The 24,822-nt window shown below is 36.3% G+C and overlaps 1 long non-coding RNA gene across 1 annotated transcript; it reads right to left on the minus strand.

Moving 5' to 3' along the window:
* Nucleotides 1-220: 220 nt before the first annotated feature.
* On the minus strand, nucleotides 221-20,784 carry LOC121141923. The gene is made up of 3 exons (XR_005878887.1): nucleotides 20,742-20,784; nucleotides 12,482-12,622; nucleotides 221-742 (listed from the first exon to the last, which is right to left on the minus strand). It is a non-coding gene; the product is annotated as an uncharacterized LOC121141923 (long non-coding RNA).
* Nucleotides 20,785-24,822: the final 4,038 nt, after the last annotated feature.

Consider the following 24,822-nt stretch of genomic DNA (forward strand, 5'->3'; position numbering starts at 1 on the left):
TATGGACAGTCACAAGAAAGTGAATACACAATGTCGTAATTTCCTTTGATGGCAAATAATGTATAAATGAAAATAAGATGAATGATATTTTTTGTGTGTTAAGTTTAATGTTGTTTTAGATGTAGAAATCAAAATTTCAAATCAAAACTTCCCACTCATATAAAAAGGATGAATAATGATTTTAAAAAGTTGGTGGATTTCACACACACACACACACACACACACAAAACAAAAGAAAAAAAGAAGAGAAAAATGGAAACGCTCAGCCTAATCAAAACACCCAGTAAAAGGAAGATTTTTGAGAAAAATTGTATATGGGCCACCTAAAAAGTGCATATTGGACATGGTACACACTCCTGAAATTCTAGTGAGGGGAAAGGGTAAAAGCATTAGAACAAGGAGTTCAAGGCCGGCATCAGCTACACAGGAAGGTTGAGGCCAGTTTGCACTGAATGAGACACATTTGCTTAAAAGAGACTGTTCACAGGGATTATGGTGCAGAATTGAAAGAAACACTGCTTTTTCAGTCAAATAGATCTTGATGCAGTTTGAGAATGCTTAAAAGGTATCAAGTAAAATTTCAAACGCAACCAGCTTGACCTCCAGAATTATTTATTTCACTAGAGAATAAATCTCATAAAATCGCAAATAGTGGCATCAGAAATACAGAGGCAAGTTTATTCCTAAGGCTTGGCAACCAATAAAGAGCCTTCTTGATTCATTCCAGGTGAGTGAGAGATCTCTGCAGGAAAAAAAAATTAAAAGATGGTAGTAGAGAATGATATAAGAATGTCAGTCACATAACCCTCTGTGGTCCTCTCTGCTGTCTTCTGTGTACAACTTCTGGGTACACACATGCACACAATAATAATAATAATATTAAGTTATAAGTTTAATTATTTTATAGAATGTCTATGAATGACCGAATACAATGTGAAACTTTGTCTTTGTAATTTTATTATTGTCATAGGAAAACAAATAAAGGAAATTTATTTCTCTCCTTTGAGACTGAATCCAGAACACTGTGCTTCATTCTTCAATCTACCTTCCCCAGAGGCAAGAAGAGCTCATTTCACAATCCGGCTGTATATTTATGCTCCATTGTTTTGTAGCAAATTAACATATGTTATACTTGTCACAGGAAAATGATTTGTGAAAAATATCTATTTATTCTTTCCACAATGCTTAATTAGAAAATGTTTCTTAGAATAAGTTTATTAAAGGGATATTTTTTGGAGGCATTAATGTGTCATTACTGAGATTTTGAAAGTGATGAAGTGGTACATAGCAATTTCTAAAAGAATGAAAACTTCAAATTCAAAATACTAGAAATACAAGTGTCTGAAAGATTAACTTTGAACTTTAAAAAGGGCTTTTGCTTCCACCAGAGCCTGTAAGGTGCTTCCCCTTAAACTTTTGCACATTGTGTTTTGGCACGAGAGTTGTCTCTGGTCAAGACTTCATGAAGCTACTCTGATAAAAATAACAGAATAATCAAAGTAATGTAAATAGTTTCTATTCTACTATTGTTGTTTTAATACGAATAATTTACCAAAATAATCAAGAACTTGAAATGATAAAACTTTTATGGAAGTTCAATATTTTATTGAATATCATGTCAGAGAAAACATACCTACTGAGTCATCCCTGAAAATAGGGAAAAAGAAGTGGAACTCATGAAGATATCCACTCATGATAGTAAAGCCCTAACATTTAAGAAAAAAGGAAATGATCTTACCTATTACTAGAAAAAAGCACTACCAATACTATGACTCCGCAACGGTTGCTAGTTACCAAGATTTATTAAATATCGTTGTAAATTACTCAATATACATTCTGTCATATAATGTCATAGCATTAACATTGAAATAATTTTCCTTGTCTTAGCATTATGAAGCATAGACTCTATTATGTAATATGGCTATACATTCTGTGTGTGAGAGATAGAGTAAAACACTGAACAAATGATGTTGCGCCTTCAGGCATGCTACATGAACTTTTCTTTCTGTGAATGACAAACATTTACCACACAGGACCCAAAGGCCGGAAAAAGAAATGAGTTCACTCAATTCAAAATCAGAGAGACAATGAGTCCAATGAAAATTAGTCATATGAGTATGTGGGATGAGTTCTTTACAACAGTATTGGCAACCTTACTTTAAAAAAGCAGCAACGAAAACTCTTTTCCCTGGAACCTCCTGTCTTTCTAGATAGGGACATGGTCTCATTAGCCCCTCCCCACAACAACCTTTAACTAGCTAGCTATAACTCTTCAGAAATTATGGGATATAGTATGCCTGCTATTGTTCTATTTTTCATTTGTATAAATGGAAAGTTACTGGGCCCAGTTTGTTGAAGATTTCTCCCCAGTAGTAGCCGATCCTCATAATTCAGGTGAACAGTATTGTAATATGTCAAGAGATTAGCATTCCTCAAGGAAGTATCATTTTTTCATATTATGTACAAAGATAAAATTTCATCTAAAAGTGCAGAATATTGCTGAATAAGAAGAGCAAGAAATCTTGACATTAAGCACAGTTCTTTTTGTGTAATAATAATTCCATTTTATGTAGTTTACCCAAGAAAATAAATAATTGCTTTAAACTCGAATATAATTTATGAATATTCTTCCGTCTCAATCACCCTGAATTTTCTTTATCTTACCAGAGAGAAAAAAAATTGAACTTGGTTAATTTTCATTCTTGCAGCCTGTTCTCCTTGAACCTTTTTTTTTCTTGTTCTGGTCCGTCCTCAAGTTCTCTATGACAGTTGCCAAACCTGTATCTAACTCACTTTGTCTGAAATCCCCTGGAACAAGTTTCTCTTTCATTTTGCTTGAATGACACCTCCAGAAACAATATTGATAAATGTTCACATAGATGGTCCATGTTTGAGGCATGTTCAACTTAAACTGTCTCCTTCTTGGTTTTGTTTTGTCTGTTGTTGTTTATAAATTATAGTGTATAGAATTTTAAATTAGAAAATAAATTTATTCAGAGAAAATATTCTAAATCCTTGATTATGCTATTTCTGTAAAGAAAACTAGTGTCCAATTAATAATTAAAATTGTGCATGCACATAATTACAATTTGTCCTTTGTAGCAGCTTCAATTTATACTCATAGCATGCATTGGTTTTTCTTGGGGGGGGATCACTGCAGCAAAATATTTTTCTATTTGTTCTAACAAAAACTTACTAGCCCAAAAAAACAATAATGGTGAAGGTTAAGGTCCTGCTTGAATTGTAAATATGCATTAATCACTAGAGATTGTGTACTCTGGAGTCTTTTCTGTTCTGGAACAGAATTGTGTTTTCAGATTTCATCACAGATAAAGATATCTAAAGTTTTCTCTTTCCCTATAAAGGATTTTCCTATGTTAAAAACATTTTCACTGCCTTACTCCTTTAGGAATGAGTGCATGCGTTGTGTCCATGCTTTCTTTAAACAGGGAAATAATGCGCTATCTAATTTATGAAGACTTGAAACAGTTTTCAGGTCTTCTATGTGACAAAAACACCAAATTTTATGCATGTTTAACTAATCCATTTTCACTGAAAGTCTTTACGTGGACGTGGACTGTGGGTAGCTACTATGACTCTCGCAGTACTTACAGCAGTTAACTTCAGTCTGAGATAGAAGGTGGCAAGCTGTGTAACATCCACATGGAATACAGCCTCAAGTGTAAGTGTGGTATCTTGTTCACAGTGACTCTCTTTGTCATTAATGATTTTGTGCACACTTTATCTAGAGATTCATTCTATCCACTGTAGTACACTTAGGAAAATTAATATTTGATAATTTTCTTTTGACTCACTTTGCTCTATACCATCATTTTCTATTATATTATATAGTCCATTGCAGAATATAATTTTCATTTTTAAAAGTAGGAATGTATGTGTCGATTGATTGATCCATTGAATGTACATTTAAAGTTTATTAACAGTACAACATTACATTAATGATAATATTGTTATATGGTCTAGACTACAGGAACTTCTTGTTTGAGAATTAGTTTTTGTTTTCAAAAGTATCAGAATTATAGACATTGCTGTATTATATACTCTTTATCTTCTAAAACAGATATTTTTGGCTTTTCTTTCTTTCTTTTTGTTTTTGGAGACAAGGTTTCTTCATGTAAGAGTTTGTACACCAGGCTCGCCTTGAACTCACAGAAATCTACCTGCCTCTGCCTCCATTGTACCAGTATTAATGGCGTGGGAACCACTTCCCAGTTGAACTTTTTTTTATAATGGTTTTCAAGACAGGGTTTCTCTGTATAACCCTAGCTGTCCTGGAACTCATTGTAGTCTGGGCTGGCCTTGAACTCAGAAATCTGCCTGCCTCAGCCTTCAAAGTGCTGGGATTAAAGGAGTGTGAAACTACCACCTACCTATTAAGAATTTCTATTGTAAATTTCCACAGAGATTTTTTTAACAATGAATTTTGTAGTTCAAACATGTTTGTATTGATGTGGCTAATTTCTCTGTATGCCTGGGGTAACTCCTTACTGAATTTCCTTCAAACATTGAAAATAATTTATTAAAATGAGCAGCTAAAATAAATTAAGCTGTATGTTCCTTCACATGGCTATTTTTTAAATTTCTTTTATTTAAATTAGAAACATGAATGCTTCACATATCAATGCCAGCTCCCTCTCCTACCCCTCCTCCCTTATTCCTTCACCAAACCCCACATCATTCCCCAGGGAGGGTGAGGCCCTCCTTGCGGGGATCTCCAAAGTCTGTCATTTCATCCAGGGCAGGACCTAGGCCCTTCCCCTGTTCACATGGCTATTTTTTCATTTAGGTATTTACTTAGTAATATGTAGATGCTCTCTTATTCCAAACAGTTTCAGTCAACAATAAGAGCAAAACATTACATTCCTTTCTTACATTTCACACTTCATGTAGTAAGAATCAATGAAAAGAATCTGGGAAAATTAAGTTTTCATCACACATTAAACATTTTAAAAAGTTATTTAATAATTGTATTTTAAGATGTAAAACAAATCTAAGGAGTTCAGTAATATCAAGTGCTTTAGAAACCCACCATAGGAAAATCATGGGTACATTTCATCTCTTTTCCAATTGAAGGAATGTGGATTTTCTGTCCAGTTTTTTTATAATGTATTTTATGAAGTATCATTTTACTGTTTGATCTGGCATCATTATTACTTTTAGTTCCTAATATCCACATGTTTCTGATATTATACCTTTCACTTTATTGAAAAATTATCAGATTTTTGAATGTTTCTTTCTTAATCTCTCCCCGACTCCCTCTCTACTCCCAGCATGTTCCTACCTCTCTTACTCCTTCCTCCATCTGCAATCTAGAATTTCACTTACACGCATGTTACATGATTGATTTTTCATTACTCTTTCATTTTCCTTAGTATTTTTCATTAAACTGCCTCTAGGCTCACTGATGTCTTAGTGATGTATATGCTGCTCATGAGTGTAGAAGACCGTCTTGTCTTTACTCTCTATTTTGTTTCTAGAATACCTCTGATTCTTTATCATCAACTTTCACCAGAAATCTCTTATCTGATCAGCATGCCATCTATTTTTTAAATTAAAATCGCACTTAGTGTTGAGATATTCAAATATGTTCAGGATTATTTTTGTAGGTTAAACCTTACTTATATTTTTCTCACTTTTTGTATGTTTCTTAGATTTTATTGTTAGTATATGCGTATATGACATGTGTGTACAGGCACATACTTGAATGTGTGAATGTAGGGGAGATAACTTCCTGCTAGTGTTTGGGTATGTGAGTCTGTATATGTGTGTGCCATAGTTGTATATGTAAAAGTCAAAGCACAGCCCTGGCTATTCTCACCTTGTAGGGTTTATTGAGACAGAGTTTATTTTCATTATTTTTACATGATCCTATATATGCCAGGCTAGCTGGCTCTTAAGCTCCCAGAGATTCCTTTTTTCCTCAGTTCCCATTTCACTATAGCAACATTAGGATTACAGATGCCTACTGACATGCATGCCTGGCTTTTTTAAGGGTTCCTGGATTTGAAGCAAGGTCCTCATAGTTGCATAGTAAGTGCCTCACCCACTTAACCATCTCCGTAGTTTGAGTTGCTTTTAATTGGATGCCTGACAAACAGCACACTGTGTCAAATAGCATTGAATGAGCAGATGTTAGCAATTACACTTGTCTTTTTCTGCTGTTATTAGATTTTATATCATCTAGTGATGAATTAAGATGATTTTTAGTTTTTGTATTGCTTTACTTTGGGGCCCCACTAATTTTAAATTCTTTTAGTTGTCTTGGTTCTGATGGCAGCTAGTTTGGCTGAAAGTTTTAGTTCATATTCCTCCCCAACTCTCAAACTTTCAGTCTTTTATTTAGGTCTGTGCTACTGAGGGGTTCTTTCTCTTTGTTTCTTAGCCACTTGTCTCTTTTGTGCTTGCCTGCACAGTGTTTGGCTGTGTAGCAGTCCAATAGCATGATTTATCTTCAGGATTTGTCAAGTCAAATTTTTCTTTACCTCAGGCTTCACTTTCACAGCAATTCTGTTCTTCTCGTTCCTGTCAGTCACAGTTTGTCACATACACTGTTGGAACTTTGTCAGGGGAATTTCTGTTCTTATTTGTGAATTGAGAGGTTTCTAATTGTATATCTAGGCTCTACAGGTAAATGTCTGCTAGGGACTCACATATGCCTACTTAGAGTTTATAAACTCAGAAGCCTTTGTTCTCTGAATTAACACTTCAGCAAGTCAGTCAACATCCCATCCTCACAGTTACTTCATTCTTTGATAAAGATTATAGGCTGTTGACAGTTTGTGGGAAAGAAAAATTCATTTTTCTTTGCAGGTGTGCCCACTGGTAGGAAGTCAATAACCCTATGAATGATGTAGCGGGTAAAGAAAGAAAGAGTGATAAAAGAAAGGAGAGAGGGAAGGAAACAACGAAGGAAGGAAGGAAGGAAGGAAGGAAGGAAGGAAGGAAGGAAGGAAGGAAAGAAGGTAGTTGGGGAAGAGAGGACCTGGGCAGGTTCTCTCTCCCTATCCTCCATCATGGAACATGTTGAGAATGTCCCTCTGGCATTAGGCACACTAGTGCAAAGCATACAATACCTGCCACTTAGAAAGCTGTAGTAGGATGGTTGGAAGGAACTGGAGACTAGCCATGGCTACATTGTGAGTTTCTGGGCCAGGAGAGGTTAGGCAGATTAAATGAGAGATAGATAGACAGACAGACAGACAGACAGACAGACAGACAGACAGACAGACAGACAGATGATATATAGATGAATGATAGATGGATAGATAGACAGATAGATAGATAGATAGATAGACAGTTGTTCTGTTGTTTAAGCTAACTAATCCAATCCAAAGAATATGAATTTTATAGTCACCAAACCTGAGAATTCCTGCCTGCCTCTTAATCACAGGCTCTGACTTTATTACTTTACTGTGAAAGGAGTCCAGAGATGGATACAATGTTACCCGGGCTTTTTCAGGTGGGCTCTTCCAAACCCACATACTGCCAAAATATAGAATAGTTGTGCTTGTAGCTATCTATATGCACGATAATGGGAGAAGACTAAGCAGAGATTGAGATTGCTGTCTCTACTGCTTGTGCAAATGTTAAAAACCAAGGATCAAGGAATGCATCTAAACATTGGAAAAGTAAAGCAAATGCTATTTTCCGAGCCCTTTGCCAGGAAGGTAGTTCTGCAGATGCTTTAATTGCTTCAACTTTCAGTTAAGGAGGTGTCAGTGGGGCTACTGATCTGCAGCTCTACAATGCAGTCTGGGCATTTTAAAGTATTGTCAGTAACAAAATGTCACATAACATAGTATGCCACCAAATAAGAAATAAATATGTCTTGTTTATAAATAACCCAGTCCATGGCAGTTTTATCATAGCTGGTTCTAAAATATTGTCACTGCTGCAGTGGTTTTTGATAGTTTTGCTCTGTTTCTGTTCTTCTATAGCAGCAATGTTTTTCAATTCTGGTCTAGAGGAAAATCTTGTCTATTACCCCCTGAATTGTGTCTGTATTTAAGAAATGAGAGAGTTTGTCACTCTTGAATTATCAATTTGATCTCTTTCCTTGGGCCTGAGCTACAGAGGCATCTTGTTCAATTTCCTTTCTTCTTCAGGATCTTGGTACCTCTGTACTTCAGGGGAAAAGATACTAATCAAGATCAGCTTATGGATTAATGTTGGAGCTGCCAGTGACTATTCCAGCTAAATGATAAAGGTGAGTATTAATTTAATTGCTAAGAGAAGTATAGGCAAGGAATGAAGAGCAAATATTCAGACCCATACACTCCCTAAAGTTAAAGACCTAGAGTCCTTCACAATCACATTGCAACACAGTAGCAGGTTTGATTACAGAACTCTGATTACATATAGAAACCTTGGTGATCTGTTTCAGGCAGTTTGGAGTACAAGGTAGTGTAGCTTGAGTGGTTTGTAGACAATTTAAATTATACAGGAATATAATTAGGAAATCTGAAGTAGGAATGCAGAATGTTTGAGTTCAGTCAAGAGCTCTTTTCTAGGTATTAGCACCCTGACTTCTTGTATCTTCACACAGAGAAAAAAAGTTCCGGAAATCTTTCCTTGGAGGCCTAGCTTTCCAATACTATATGACAGCAAATAAGGATTTCCACACAGTGTTTATTTTGGAGGCTGCATAAATATTTATTCCAATGAATCAAGCTTCCAAATAAAGGATTTGAAGACGATGAAGACACAGATGATTTTAAAAAAATCCATGATTTTCAGTGAAGCCATAATATGAGGTACAGATTATTCATTTCCTCCCCTTACCCACAGGAAGTTTAGGAATATATGTCTCTCTGACCAAAAACAGGGACTCAAATGAGAGTTCATCACTAAGTATCATCAGATTCTTGGTGAGAAGAATCTATAGTTAGAACCAAAATATGGTAAATTTAACTAGAGAAAAAACTGAGTGTGAGAGTTAAAATATAAAAACAAACATCATTTTTTAAAATCTGCAAATGGATTTCATTTATTCCTTTTTGCTATGAGCTACATGTTGTGATAGATAACCATATCATATTAAATATTGTATATAACATATCTTGCCAAATTGGTAGTTTTAAGAAGTGAGTATTTTGTTGTGTAAAAGTTGGGAGAGGGGCTCTATAGAAGAGACCAGAAGGAATTTCTTTTCTCCTGCTCACATGTAGTGGTGTAGTAAAAAGCAATGCTATTGAAGCAGGAAACAAGCTACAGCAGGCACCGAGTCTCCCATGAACTTTACTTGGCCATCCCATCAAGAAAATCTAAAAGAAATAACTATGTATTGCTTCTGTACCACCCGTTTTATTCATATCTTCACACCTTCTCAGAAGAAAGTTAATAATAATTATGAAAGTCAGAACTTTCAGTAGAGGAGATTTTATGTTCAATAAACTCTTCAGAGCTTCAGGTAATCATCCATTCAGTGATGAAAGTCATAATTAGCAGTAAATGACTTTCTTAACTTAGATTGTCAAGGTAAACCTACAAGATTTAACTGACTCCTTCAAATGTTTTAATAGAATTTAAGCTTGTCTCCTAAATGCTCTGAGCTTTATACTCTTAAGACTGAAATATCTATTTGGAAAGATGAATTATTAATGGCCGTTTTTAATTATTATTATTTTTATTTAGGTTAGAAACAATCTTGTTTCACATGTGAATCCCAGATCCCTCTGCCTCCCTGCCTCCCCCACTCTCCCCATCAGGTCACCAGTCCCCCACCCAATCTCCACTCCAATCCCGAGGGAGGGCGAGGCCCTACATGATGGATCTCCAGTAACTGTCATTTCATCCAGAGCAGGGCCTAGACCCTCCCCCAAGAGTCCAGTCTGAGAGAGCCTCCCATATTGTGGCATGGGCACTCAACGTCTATTTGTACACTAGGGATAAATACTTCCCAAGGCCCCATAGATTACCTAGGCCTCCTCACTGACACTCACATTCAGGGGGTCTGGGTCAGTCCCATGCTTTCCACACAGCCATCAATCTGGAGTCAAAGAGCTCCCCCTTGTTTAGGTCAACTGTTTCCGTGGGTTAAACAAGCTCAGTTTTAACTTCTTTGCCCATCAGTTCTCTCTTTCTGACACTGGATTCCAGGAGATCAGTTCAGTGTTTGTCTGTGAGTATCTGCCTCTGCTTTCATCAGTCACTGGATGAAGGTTCTTTTTCCCAGCCTCTCTGGCAGTGGGACTGTATGCTGGCACTCTCCTGGTTAGGGCCTGGGTTAGCTCACTCAGATTGGTTCCTTCTAGTGCCATCCATTTGCCTGCAAATTTCAAGACTCCGTTGTTTTTTTTCCTGAATAGTACTCCATTGTGTAAATGTACCACATTTTCTCTATCCACTCTTCAGCTGAGGGGCATCTAGGTTGCTTCCAGGTTCAGGCTATTACAAATAATGCTGCTATGAACATAGTGGATCAGACATCCTTGTTGTATGAATGTGCATCTTTTGGGTATATGCCTAAGAGTGGAATTGCTGGGTCTTGTGGTAGACTGATTCCCATTTTACTGAGGAAACTCCATACTGATTTTGGCCATTTTAATGTTGTTGCTATCTTTATTTTGTTGTAGTCTTTATGCTTTAGAAGTTATTTACTCTTATATTACTATCTGTAATTTAGAGATTTGGTGTGTGTGTGTGTGTGTGTGTGTGTGTGTGTGCACGCGAGCATGCGCGCGCCAATTCCTAGTTAAGCAATATATTCATAAATGATAATCCCAATAGTCCCTATGTAGGAGACTTGATGTCTTGCTGAATGAAAAATTCCCTATTCTGCTAGTCTGCTACATTGGCTGGTAGGTAAATTCTAGGGACTTACCTACCTCATACTTCAGTGCTGAGGTTTTTGTTTTGTTTCGTTTACAAGGATGTTTTGGATTCAAATTCAGATCCTCATGTTTACAGACCAAGGCTTTTTACAAACTGAAGCATTACAGAAGATTTAACATCATTTTTTCATGGGATAACAATCATCTTAAGGTTAGATAAACTATATATGGTAAACATGATTTTCATATAAGCAAGTTTGATATTGCCTTATTTTAAGAGCTCAATTGTTTGTCCTGATAATTTACAGGAATTACTTTGAAACACCAATATTTTCCCTAATACAAATTGCTTTGCCATTTTATGAAGAATAAATCTTAGGCTAAATATGTATGGTTTTCCAGAATATAATTTAGGACTTATTAATTATCCTAGACTTGGGAATTTCAGTTGACCCTTGTATAATAAGGTAGTTAAACAGTAAGTGTGGGCACAGCACTTTCCTGACTGGCTCCTCAGAGATGCCTGTCTAGCACAGCTTCCTTAACAAAACTGCAAATGCCCCAACAACGACATCTGACATTATCTTAATCACCCTCAGGGCACATGATATGCAGGTATTCTGAATGGAATTCTTTCAACTTCTCTAGGAGATGATTTCTCATTTCAGGCTGATTCTGTTTCCTGACTACAGGTTACTACGATTCTCCCCTGCCCCCCCAACAGTACTGGAGCTTTACTGATGCTGTTAGTAGTGTTTAATCTTTACCTGTTACAGTAAGAACAATAAAGTTTCTGATTTTTTCATTTGAAACCTAAAATATCCATCTGCTTTTACAGGGGTGATAGTTTGAGGATATGATATGGAACTCTCTGTTGTATTTCCTGCCCTTCCTTTATTTGATCATGCATAGGTTTGGCTTTAATGAGACATTTCATTTTTTTCCACCTGATATTGAACTGCCTCTGGTTTGTATAGGACTCTTCAATAAGCAACTACTGAAGAGCTATGCTGTTTTATTTTGTTGTCACTGTTGCTTTTTGTTCATATTCTGATTATTGATCTAACACTTTTATTTTCATCAAATAACCTCTCAATAGTAGGGCTTGTACAGTTATCACATTATATTCAGGCTGCATTTTGCATAGACATAGGTTAGCCCCAGAGTTTCATCAGAAACATTCATCTTATGATGATGAAAGTATTTGATTTGGAAACCAGATAATATGGGTCCAATTATGTCTCTTTCAGTGACCTTGGAACACCTTCAATCATCCTCTTATCCTATTTCAGTGGGTAAGAACAGTTCTGAAAGTCCCTGTCCAGTGTATTTCACAAAGGCAGGTACACAGGAAAGCACATCATAGAACACACGACATAGCCAAGGGCAGACCATTCTTATTAAATCTACATTCTGCTAAGTGCAGATACATGAAAAGTTTCTCAGGAAGTGAGGAAAAACTGTTGAGGTCACATCTTGCAAACTTAAGCATTTCTGTAGGTTTACAGTTATCGTAGGGAAACTATTGTGCCCTTTATTTAGTCGGATGTCACAGTGCATGGAAAAGATACTGCTTTTATAGCTTTATATTGTAGAAATGGATAATCCCTATGTCATTCCCTAAGGGAGTAGGAGGCTATCAAAAGCTCTTCCCACACAACTCTCTCCAGCTGAGTTGATACACATACCTTTTCAGTTCAATGTCAAGCTCCCATTGAACTCTGTGTCAGTTGAACAGCAACACAAATTTCTTTTGCCTTTTATCCCCAGTGTGAAGACTGACGCTGCCATCTTCCCACTTGCTGGGATTTTACTTCCTAGGTGCAGGGCTAGAATTTGACACAAAGTTAGAAAACATTATATGTTCATTTTTTACCAGCAGGTTTGCCTTTCTATAACATTTCAATTCATTGTTATATTAAACTAGGTGTGGTAGGAAACAAAGAATAAAAAGGGATTCAGAGTCTCTTTTTATTATTTTTTGATTAAAGATACATTTTTCTACTTTTGATTTCATTTTACATTCCAACCACAGTTCTCCCTCCCATCCCTCCTCCCAACCCCTTTGCCCTCTCTTACTCCTTCTCACCTACTCCATAGCCCAACTTCAGTCCACTCCTACTCACGGCTAATGGTTTTTATGAGGAGTCAACATATTTTGTCTCATTAAGTTGGGGCAGAGGAGGAAGGGGATAGAGTGAGTTGCCATAGAGAAGCCATGTAGCTGCCAAGGAATAAAGAGACCTGGGCATTACTCGTAAGCCTAGACCATGTGGAGATACACCGATTATTATTAATGGATCAATAATTAAGAGAGAGCCAGACAATAAGAAGTCTGAGCCATATGCCAAACAGTATATAATTAATATAAAAAGTCTCTGTGTGTTTACTTGGGACTAAAGGATTGCAGGACCTGGTGGGACAGAAAAATCCATCTACATGTTACCCCAAGGGATAGCAAGTTTCAAATTTCAAAATTTGAATGTTTCACATTATTATTGATAATTAAAATGACTTAAATGAATAACTAGAATAAACAATGCTTCTTATTGTTGGTTCTCAAGTGGACACAAGCTTCCTTTTGGGGGAAAATTACTTGGAATTTATCTACCCATTAGCCCAGTACTAATCTTGAACTTGAGTACTCATTGAGCTTATTCCAAATCGCTTCTAAGCTATCAAGTAGGACTAGTAGTGCCTGATAAAAATTTGTGAACCATAATTGAAAAAAATCACATGAAAGCATTTTATGGGAGCATAATTGACTTAGGATTTATCATAAGTAAGATCTGAAAAACACAGAGAAAATTTCCAAACAAATGTTAGACTTTAGACTGTCCATAAATTAATGGAAAACTTATAACTTTAGCATTTAGCATGAATTTTGTTGATGAGCACAATATGTGGACATACTTTTTCTGAATTTTATAACAGTTTTAGCCTGATTTCTCAAATTCAGATTGCAAAACTCTCAATATCTGTCTTGTTGAAATAGAACTCAACAACACAAGCCCCTCAAAAGTTGGGGTCTGGACAGGTTTTCAGAATTGTTCTCTACCAAACCTACTTCTGAAAGCAGTTGTCAAATCAAACACAGATGCTTTGGCTCCAAGCTATTGAAAGCAAAGAGACAAACATAAGAAAAGAATGGTTGACCCAGCTCCGTACTGCACTGGAGGAAGCTACACGTCAGTCATATCACTGCAGAATTCTTCTGGGAGCGGATGAAATATAAAAGACGAGAATCACAAAATAAGCGCTGAAACCCTGGGAAAGATGTAAGACCATGGAACGAAAGAAAGCCCAGTGGAAAACAAAAGGCAGGCACAGTACAATAGTAAAGACCAGATTTATTTTTATATGGTAGGAATTTCAAACAGTCAAGCCCCTTCCTTTCAAGTTGATCACCTCAAGGCCACATAGGTTCACAGAAGCAACCCGAAAGCACAGACGAGCAACAACAGCGTTTGATGAGGAAATGGGATCAATGAAGACGAGCTGGTTTAACTTTGAAGAATTATTAACCACCTGAAAAGTCAAAATGCTTAAGAAACAGGGCAGTATATGTCAAAGAGGAGAGTGTGAAAGATTTATTTTTAAATCCAGTTGACATGCCAGTTTACACAGTCAAGAGCTAAGCGAATAGCTTAAACCATCTTGGGAACTTTTCTATGAAGTATGGTGAAACGACAATAGAAAGGGCTTGCCAGCTCCGTTGCTATTCACATACTTTTAAATTTCTAATTACCCAAAGGTATCCTTTTCTTTTTATAATCTGATGATCTCTGCTCAACTTTGCTCAGAAAAATTAATATCACTCTAAAAGTCATGCTGAATCTAGCTGACACTATAAAGAGAAATCTTTTATTCTGATGAGTGGTGCCTGAGTTTGTCTACAGTGCTCATATCATGCAACTGGGCTTTAGTCACCTCTTAGAAGCAAAGTCTATGCCCATTGTCAATATGTGTTTTTTTTTACGATTTTAAAGTATGATTTACCCAAAGTAAACTCTCTATAAGATTGAAAATTTTTATTTAGCTCAAAGTATTTTAATAGAATTGCATTAATTGTCTTTGAAAAACAAATAAAACTCCATAGAAATATAATAATGCAACACCTCTATTCATAGAATATTCTGTCTCTGTCTCTCTGTATTATCTCCATCTCTCTCTCTCTCTCTCTCTCTCTCTCTCTCCCACTTCTTCCCTTTTATTTTCTTTGTGATCTTTTATATCCTCTGGGCACATAAATAACAAGTATTATTCCTAACTGTATCTTTGTCTAGGAGAATACTTGAATAATCTTCCAGCATCTCCACGTGTCCACCGGAAATTGTTCTATAAAGTTCTTATAGCATTACATACTGTACACGTCACAGTATATTAATTCTTCCAGAGTATACTGTAGTTAACATGGACTCATTGCCATTATGTTTTGGAGACTTACATCTATCTTAATATCTGCATTCTAATGAGTGACATACTTCTCCACATAGGTCATTCATAGAATACTCATCTCCCATTTGGTTGGAGAATTTTCTCTCCACAGCACTTAAGTCATCACTGTCTAAAAGATGAGGCTTTACTACTACATATGTATGATATTAAATTACTACATATATCTGATACTAAAAATCAACAATATGTGAATATATCAATAAAATGGTATATTATCAATCTCATTTTAACTGAATGTCCATAACTTTTACCTCATCTATTTCAGGGCTTTCCAGCTTTTTTTGTGCTAAATAAACTCCCTCACATCCACAATAGGATTGTTTTCTTATGGATTCACTTTCCTCTGTTTTTAAACCTGTATAGGCTATTAGTCAGCAAATGATTTATATCCTTAATTCATACACAATAAGGGTTAAGTAAATGTGAAAATCATCACTATTTTTTCTCTTCCTTTGTTGTCTTTTATAAAATTATTCATTTTAAATTTTATGGTTAATATAACGTTCCCCATCCTGTTCTTTTCTGCAAACCCTCCAATATACCCCTTCTTCCTCTTTCATATTTTTTTGCTAGTGTCTGCTTCCTCTACCTATTTCTGAATCTTTTCAACTTTCTAATAACACATTAACGTAGCTGAATTCTTCACAATGCAAATAACAGAATGAAGATTCAGTGTTTTGGCTGGATTTGTCAACTTGATACAGGCTACAGTCATTAGCGAAGAGGGAACCTCAAATGAGAAGGTGTTCCTGATTGGCCTGTGAGCAAGCCAATAGCGCCTTTTCTTAATAGATGACTGATGAAGGAAGGCCCAGGGATTTGTGGATGCTGTCACTCCTGGGAAGGGATTCCTGTGTTGTTAAGAAAGCAGAATGCTCAAAGCATGGGGGGAAAAACAATCCTGCCAAATTTCCCCATGAACTCTGCCTCTGTTTCTGCCTCCTGCCCTATTAGAGGTCTGGCCCTGACTTAGTGATGGGCTGTGGTATGGAACTGTAAGCTGAAATAAACCCTTTTATCAGAAAGTTGCTTTTGATCACATGTCATATATCATTTTGCTCATATTGCTATATTTCACCATAGCAGTAGAAACCCTACATAAGACATACAGATTTAATTTGCATGCATAGATGAAATTCAAAGTGTGGTTCAGGTTAATTGCTTCTTAATGATGTACTCAGTCAAGTGATATGTGACTATTTTGAATGCTTTTGATAGGAGATTTTTAGTAACTTTAGGTTTATAGAAAAATTTAAAGACTCCTAGACTTGACATAAGTTTTTAGTGTCATAAATCCTTTGTTTTCATACAGTGTGTTTTCTAGATTTTGTGTATCAATATTTGCCTACTACTTTTCACAAGTGCTATTCATTTCAATTTCTTCAGATTCCTTTGGTGTGTCTGGTTTTGTTATTTGTTTTAGTATCCCATCTTAGATACCACTAGAATGCTCTTAATTTAATTTAGTCATGTTTCCCTAGGCTACTTCTGAATGAGACAAATCTTCAAATGTCCTTTGATGTCATAACCTTAACAGTTCTCTGAAAGGAAATTGGAATTTGATGCTTTTTTTCATGATAAGAGTAGGGTTGTGGGTGATCAGAAGGAAGATCAAAGTAGTAAAGTGCAGTTTTCTCAAAGAATATCAAAGGTCAGTACCACCAGTATACCTTGCGTTAATGTGGACTTTATCCATGTGCCTGAGATGGGGCTTTTCTAGGGTGAATTAACTCCTTTTCCTCTTATTTTAAATTTTATGATTAAACAGAAATTAAATGTTCAAAAACAATAAAATAACATAAACAGTTATTTGAAATGTGGACCCCTGGGCATTTATGCTATATATATATATATATATATATATATATATATATATATATATATATATCAATTACTAGTCAATTTGACAAGCTGTTTTGTCTTTGTACAGTTTTTAATTTTAATTGTCTCCTCTGCCTCTTCTATATGTTTCTATTCTTGTCTTCATGCTTTACTTCTTTGGTAGAGAAGTCATATTTTAAATTTTATGGAATTACATGATGTTTTGCACTCATCTTCTATGGTTCTGAACCATTTTTCAATCAGATTTTTTTCTCAAAATTTTTTTTCTTTGATTGAAGAATTATGATTTGAGGAGGCAGAGAAATGCAAAATATATCACAATATATAATCACTGAGCTATGATAAATTCAAGAAATTATATCTGCTGTACTAAAATGACATGTTGTTGTGAAATTAATATCATTTGGTAATTAATGCTTGGCAAGAAAAATTAGCCAGTTTTAATAATCTTTCTATGGAATACCTAGAATGGTTCCTAGCACCTGTGTTAAGTGGTTCATAACTGCCTATAAGTACAGTTCTAGAACATCCAAAACAACATTCTAGTTTCTGTGATTACTTACACATTCACACACACACACACACACACACACACACACACACACACACATTAGTAATAGAGTTTTTGAAAAAAATCAAGATTTTGGTATTAGATGAGATAATTTCTAATAAATATTTCTCCTATAACTTATTTGTTTACCAAGTGAGAAAATAAATGCCTATATATTTTTCATTTTCATAATTCTAAAAATTCAATTGTATATTACCTTCCACCTCTATATAAAGATAAGCAGGAATTATCCTCAATAAGTTAATCTTGAATCAAAGGTATGATTCTAGTCAACTACCTTGGCTTATTTGAAAAACCTCTCAAATGAGGAGAAACCTGATTTCCACTGTCTGCCTTCTATTCAGTTGAGTTTGCTACACCAGTGTCTTTTACAGTACTAAGTGTATGCTGTTCCTATTGTCTGTGTTCCTACAGACATCCCTATTCCCAGGGAATTAGGTTTCTGGTATAATCTTCCATACCCTCCTTTCACCAAGAGGCAGGGTTTACTCATAGGAAATGTTCAGAAAATAGGTTAAATTAATGTACTATTTCTGCCAGAAACATGAAGATATGTTTGCTGAGTCATTACCAATTGAACTTTGCATACTCTTGGACTTAAGACTTCAATATGGTCATGTTTTCTTAACACTGGGGCCCTCAACATTTTCTCATTCTTGTACCCGACAACAATTTGCAAAACCACAATTTAAATATTTCAATTCCTATTGTTAAAGCTGTTTTCAATAATCAGGCATCATTTAGGGGGCAAAAAAGGCATTGCAAGGTGTTATTCTAATTAATGTGGGGGCTTCCTAGTAAGTCATCTTATCAGTAAAGAATATGATCACATTTGCCTTTGATATGTGACAGGAGAAAAAGTGTTGGCACATAAAAGCACACTAAAAAGGCTAGAGATATTCAAATGAAACAAAAACTTTAACATGGCACTGAAAGATCTATTGTTAATAGAAATTCATATATTCTGCTAACTTTTAGTGAAGATTCTGACATCTTACACATTACTATGTAGACCCTAGAGTAATTTATGTATTTCTGTAGGTTACACTAATTAAAGTTCATAATTATAAATCCACCATGAAAACTAAAAAGATAAAGGTACATGGAATAGATTAAATCTAATAGAACAGTAAAGTACTTAATAAGTTAAGAGCAACTATCTTACTCAATACTCTTGGCATTTAAAAGAAAATTGGGACATAAGTCCATCGCCTTCTGTTGCATGGAAAATCACTTTTATAGAATACTTCAGTCCACCAGGGCTTTGAATACATGAACAATTTCTGCACATTTTTATCTATGAGCTTCCTAGTGCTGCTTGCAATTGTAGCAAAGAGGAAGAAATATTAAAATGAATATCTTTTCATGATGGCAACATTTTTATGGACAAATCATTATCAAGCATCTTAACTACCAATGTAAAATCAGAATTATCTCCACATGGGATCCACCAAGTCTGTCATATAATTCTGGGCAGAGTCTAGGCCTTCCCCCATGTGTCCAGGCTGAGAGAGCATCCCTCCACATGGAATGGGCTCCCAAAGTCTATTAATATGCCAGGGATAAATACTGATCTATTACTAGAGGCCCCATAGATTGCTGAGGCCTCCTCGCTGACACCCACACTCAGGGAGTATGGATCAGTCCCATGCTGGCCTCTCAGCCATCAATCTGGGGTGCATGAGCTCCTCCTTGTTCAAGTCTGCTGTTTCTGTGTGTTCCACCAGCCCAGTCTTGACCCCTTTGCTCATCATTCCTTTCTCTCTGCAACTAGGTTTCAGGAGTTCAGTTCAGTGTTTAGCTGTGGGTGTCTGCTTCTGCTTCCATCAGCCAATGGATGAAGGCTCTAGGATGGCATATAAGGAAGTCATTAATCTCATTACAGGGAAAGGGCATTTTAAGTAGCCTCTCCACTATTGCTTAGATTGGCAGTTGGTGTCATCCTTGTAGATCTTGACTTTAGTGTGTGTGCATGTGGATATGTGTGTATTTATGCATTCACAAGTATATAACTATAACCTGTTTGGTCTATTTAACATTGTTTGCATGAATATGTCTTTAGGTCTGATTACTTGGTATTGCATAACCAATTTGCATACTCTTCCTCACAAAATATTTTTTCTCCCTCTGGCAGCACGATCCAGTTGCCTGTGTTTATCTATGGTTGAGGTTTGTGTGCTTTCAATGTTAGTATGTCTATTGGTATCCTCCTTGTTTAACGCATGGTTAGGCAGGCATGTGTCTGAGAGGTCAATGGTTAAAATGCTTCAGGAAATCAATTAAGTATTCCACAGAAAGAACATGAAAACACTAATTGTCCTTGCCAAAACAATTAATTACCAAATGATATTAGTTTCACAACAACATGCCATTTTAGTACAGCAGACATAATTTCTTGAATTTATCATAGCTCAGCAATTTTTTCTTAAAATGTATTTTTAATGGTGGGTATCAATTTACAAAAATATAAGATGTCAAGAATTAAAACATTTTATGAGGTATATTTTGGGAAAACTGTCAAAACCATATGCATTTTTAGAGTTGTCTTTCAATTAAGATGGTTTTGTTTTTTGAATATTAAATTAACATAGAGAAAACTAATTTGGAATACACCTTAACAATATCCTTTTATATGTCATTGAAGTTATAGATTGTTTTATTTATTTCTTATTTTTTATTTAATTATAAATTAGAAACAAGGTTGCTTCACACGTCAATTCCAGGATCCTCACCCTTTCCCTCCCCTCCTCCCATTAACCCTCCAAAATCCCCTCATTTTCCCAGGGAGGGTGAGGCCCTCCATGGGGGTTCCATAGTCAGTCATTTTATCCAGGGCAGGGCCTGGAACCTCCCCCAAGAATCCAGGGAGAGAGTGCATCTCTCATTGTTGAATGAGTGCCCAAAGTCTATTTGTATACCCTGGATAAATACTAATCTACTACACAAGGCTCAATAGATTACCTAGGCCTCCTCACTGACAGCCACAATCAGGGGGGTGAGGCTCCAAATGATGCTGTAGCGATAAGCGACACACTTACTGAAAGTAAAACTAAGTATTTATTGTAGAAATTACTCACAAGATACCAAGCAAGTAACCCAGATGAGCCCAGTAGTTTTCCCGCTGCCGAACCAGAAGCCGAAATCCGGGAAAAGAGACCAAGACTTCCTGTGTGCTGTCTTTTATGTCTTCCCCCGTAACGCCCCCTAGCCATGCCCAAAAGTGGGCTTGGCTAGTGACATAGTTCACCGCCTACGTACGTATACGTCTTTATGTCCGTCCATATACGTCTTTAGTCATGCCCAAAGTGGGTGTGGTTAGTGGTGTGGTAAACTGCTCTTTTATTACCTCATCTCTAGTAAGTCACATGGTTAATGGCGGCATACAGGCTTCCTCCTACAAGGGAGACTTGATAAGTAACATGCTGGATTCCCAGCCATCAGTCTGGGATTCAAGAGGTAACCCTTCTCAGGTAAGGTGCTTCTGGGGGGCTAAACCAGCCCAGTCTTGACCACTTTGCTCATTAGTCCTCCCTCTCAATCACTTGATTTCTTGAGTTCAGCTCAGTGTTTAGCTGTGGGAGTCAGACTCTGCTTCCATCAGCCATTGAATGAAGGTTCTATTTCCCAGACTTTCTGGCCATGGGACTGTAGGCTGGCAATCCCCAGATCTATGTCTAAAATCCACATATGACAGAGTACATGCCATGTTTGTCTTTTTGTTACTGGGTTACCTCACTCAGGATGGTTTCATCTAGTGCAATCCATTTGCCTGCAAATTTCAAGATTCCATTGTTTTCTTTTCTGCTGAATTGTACTCCTTTGGGTAAATATACTACATTTTCTCTATCCACTCTTCAGTTGAGGGGCATCTAGGTTGCTTCCAAGTTCTGGCTATTATAAATAATGCTGCTATGAACATAGTGGAACAGATATCCTTGTATGAATGGGCATCTTTTGGATATATGCCTAAGAACGGATTTGCTGGGTCTTGTGGTAGGTTTATTCCCATTTTTCTGAGGAATCTCCATATTGATTTCCAAAGTTACTGAACAAGTTGGCACTCCCACCAGCAATGGAGGAGTGTTCCCTTTTCACCACAACCTCTCCAGCATAAATTGTCTTTGGTGTCTTTGATTTTAGCCTTTCTGACAGGAGTGAGATGGTATCTCAGAGTTGTTTTGATTTGCATTTCCTGGATGCCTAAGGATTTTGATCACTTTCTCAAGTGCCTCTCAGACATTTTAGACTCCTATATTGAAAATTTTCTGTTTAGTTCTGTAGCCCACTTTTTAATTGGTTCCTTTGGTGTTTTGGAGACTTCCTTCTTGAGTTCTTTGTAAATTTTGGAGATCAGCTCTCTGTCAGATGTGGGGTTAGTGCATAACTTTTCCCATTCTGTAGGCTGCATTTTTGTCTTGCTGACTGTGTCCTTTACCTTACAGAAGCTTCTCAGTTTCAGGAGGTCCCATTTATTAATTGTTGACCTCACTGTCTGTGGTCTTGTTGGAGTTGAAGTCAGATAATTATAGTTTTCCTTATTTATAATAATAGATAAGCTACATATAGGACTTTGGACTCACAAGAATGGGATAGATGATATTTTCTTTAAATCTTGCTAAAATATTGTAACTGTGTTCTTGCTTGATAACTGTTCTGTTATATATAATTTGACTATGTTAAAGTTAAGACCTTTTTCTTTAGACAGAAAAGAGGAGATGTTGGGGAATTCCTGTGTATATGTCAATAAAGCACTGCTGGCCAATAGGGAATCAAGATAGGTGGGACTAGGAGTCCAGGAGGACTCTGGGAAGGAGAAACACAGAGATTCAAGATGTAACGCCATGGGGTAGGAAGCCCGGAAACCTCTCCGGTAAGAGAAATACTTATGTTATCAATTATGAGATAAATACGTATGTCAGAGCTAGCCAGTAAGAAACAAGCAAGGCCAACAGCTTCATAATTAATATAGCCTCCTGTGTGTTTATTTGGGATTGATGCAGCTCTGGAATCAGGCTGGCGGGAAGGTTTCTCTCAAGGAAAGGCTTCCTTCCAGAATGTCCACATTTTCATTTCTGATTTTGTTAATTTTCATGTTCACACTCTGCTGTTTGGTAAGTTTGAACAAAGGTTTGTCTATCTTGTTGATTTTCTCAAAGAACCAACTCTTCTTTGCATTGATTCTTTGTATTGTTTTCCTAGTTTCTACTTTATTGATTTCAGCCCTCAATTTGACTATTTCCTGGCATCTACTCCTCCTGGGGGAGTTTGCTTCTTTGTGTTCTTGAGCTTTCAGCTATGCTGTTAATTCTCTAGTATAACTATTCTCCAGATTCTTCATGTGTGCACTTAGTGTTACAAACTTCCCTCGTAGCACTGCTTTCAAAGTGTCCCATAGGTATGTGTATGTTGTGTCTTCATTATCATTGAATTCTAGGAAGTTTTTAGTTTCTTTTTTATTTCTTCTTTGACCCAGGAATGGTGAAATTGTGCATTATTGAATGTCCATGAGTTTGTAGGGTTTCTGCAATTTGTATTGTTGTTGAATTCTAATTTTAACGCATGGTGGTCTGATAAGATGCATGGAGTTATTCCATTTTTTTGTACCTGTTGAGCTTTGATATGTTGCCAAGTATGTGGTTGATTTTTGAGAAGGTTCCATGTGGTGGTGAGAAGATGGTATATTCTTTTTTATGTGAATGGAATGTTCTATAGATGTGTGTTAACCAAAATTGGGTTATAACTTCTATTAGACCCTTTGCTTCTTTCTTAAGTTTCTGTCTGGTATTCCTCCTGTCTAGTGGTAAGAGTGGGGTGTTGAAGTCTCCCACTATAAGTGTGTGGGACTTTATATGTGATTTCAGTTTTAGTAATGTTTCTTTTATGAACGTGGATGCCTTTGAATTTGGGGCATAGATGTTCAGAATTGAAACTTCATCTTGGTAGATTTCTCCTGTGATGAGTATGTAATGACCTCCTTCATCTCTTTTTATTGATTTTATTTTAAAGTCTAATTTGTTTGATATTAGGATTGCTACCCTTGCTTGTTTCTTGGGTTCATTTGATTGGAAAATCTTTTCCCAACCTTTAATTCTGAGGTAATATCTGTCTCTGAGGTTGAGGTGTATGTCATGAATGCAGCAGAAGGATGGATTTGGTCTTGGAATCCATTCTGTCTGCCTGTGTCTTTTTATGGTTGTATTAAGGCCATTTATATTAAGGGATATTAATGACTATCGATTGGTCATTCTTCTTTGATTTAGAATGCTTGTTTTGGGAATTATGTGTGGAATACCATCCCTTTTTTCTTTTGGCTGTTGATAAAGTGGGATTATCTAATGCCTATGTTTTTCTGGTTGTAGTAAATTTTCTTGGGTAGGACTTTTTTATCCAGATCTTTCTGTAGGGCTGGGTTAGTGGATATTTATTGCTTGAATGCAGTTTTTTCATGGAATATCTTATTTTCTCCATCTATACTGATTGATAGCTTTGCCGTGTATAGTAGTCTGGGATGGCAACCATGGTCTCTTAGTGTTGGTAGAATATCTATCCAGAACCTTCTGGCTTTCAGAGTTTCCATGGAGAAGTCAGGAGTAATTCTGATAGTTTTGCCTTTATATGTTTGCCTTTTTCCTTAGCTGCTCTTAATATTCTTTCTTTATTCTGTATATTTGAGGTCTTGTTTGTTATGTGGCGAGGGAACTTTTTTTTGTGGTCCACTCTATTTGGTGTTCTGTAAGCTTCTTGTGCCTTCATTGGCATGTCTTTCTTTAGGTTGGGAAGGTTTTCTTCTATGATTTTATTGAATATGCTTTCTGCCCCTTTGAGGTGGTTTTTATCACCTTCTTCTATAACTATTATTCTTAGGTTTGTTCTTTTCATGTTGTCCCATATTTCCTGGATGTTTTGTGTTAGGGATTTGTGGGACTTAAGATTTTCTTTGGTTGATGAATCAATTTCTCCTAGTGTATCTTCAACATCTGAGATTCTCTCTTCCATCTCTTGTATTCTGTTGGTAATGCTTGTATCTGTAGTACCTGACTATTTTCCCAGCTTTTCTATGTCCAGCCTGCCTTCAGATTGTAGTTTTTTTTATTGTCTTTATTTCTCTTGGAATGTTTGAATTGTTTCTTGCAATTTTGGTTTATCTTTTCTTCAATG

Source organism: Mesocricetus auratus, unplaced genomic scaffold (assembly GCF_017639785.1).
Source record: "Mesocricetus auratus isolate SY011 unplaced genomic scaffold, BCM_Maur_2.0 Super-Scaffold_100008, whole genome shotgun sequence".
Lineage (NCBI taxonomy): Eukaryota > Metazoa > Chordata > Mammalia > Rodentia > Cricetidae > Mesocricetus > Mesocricetus auratus.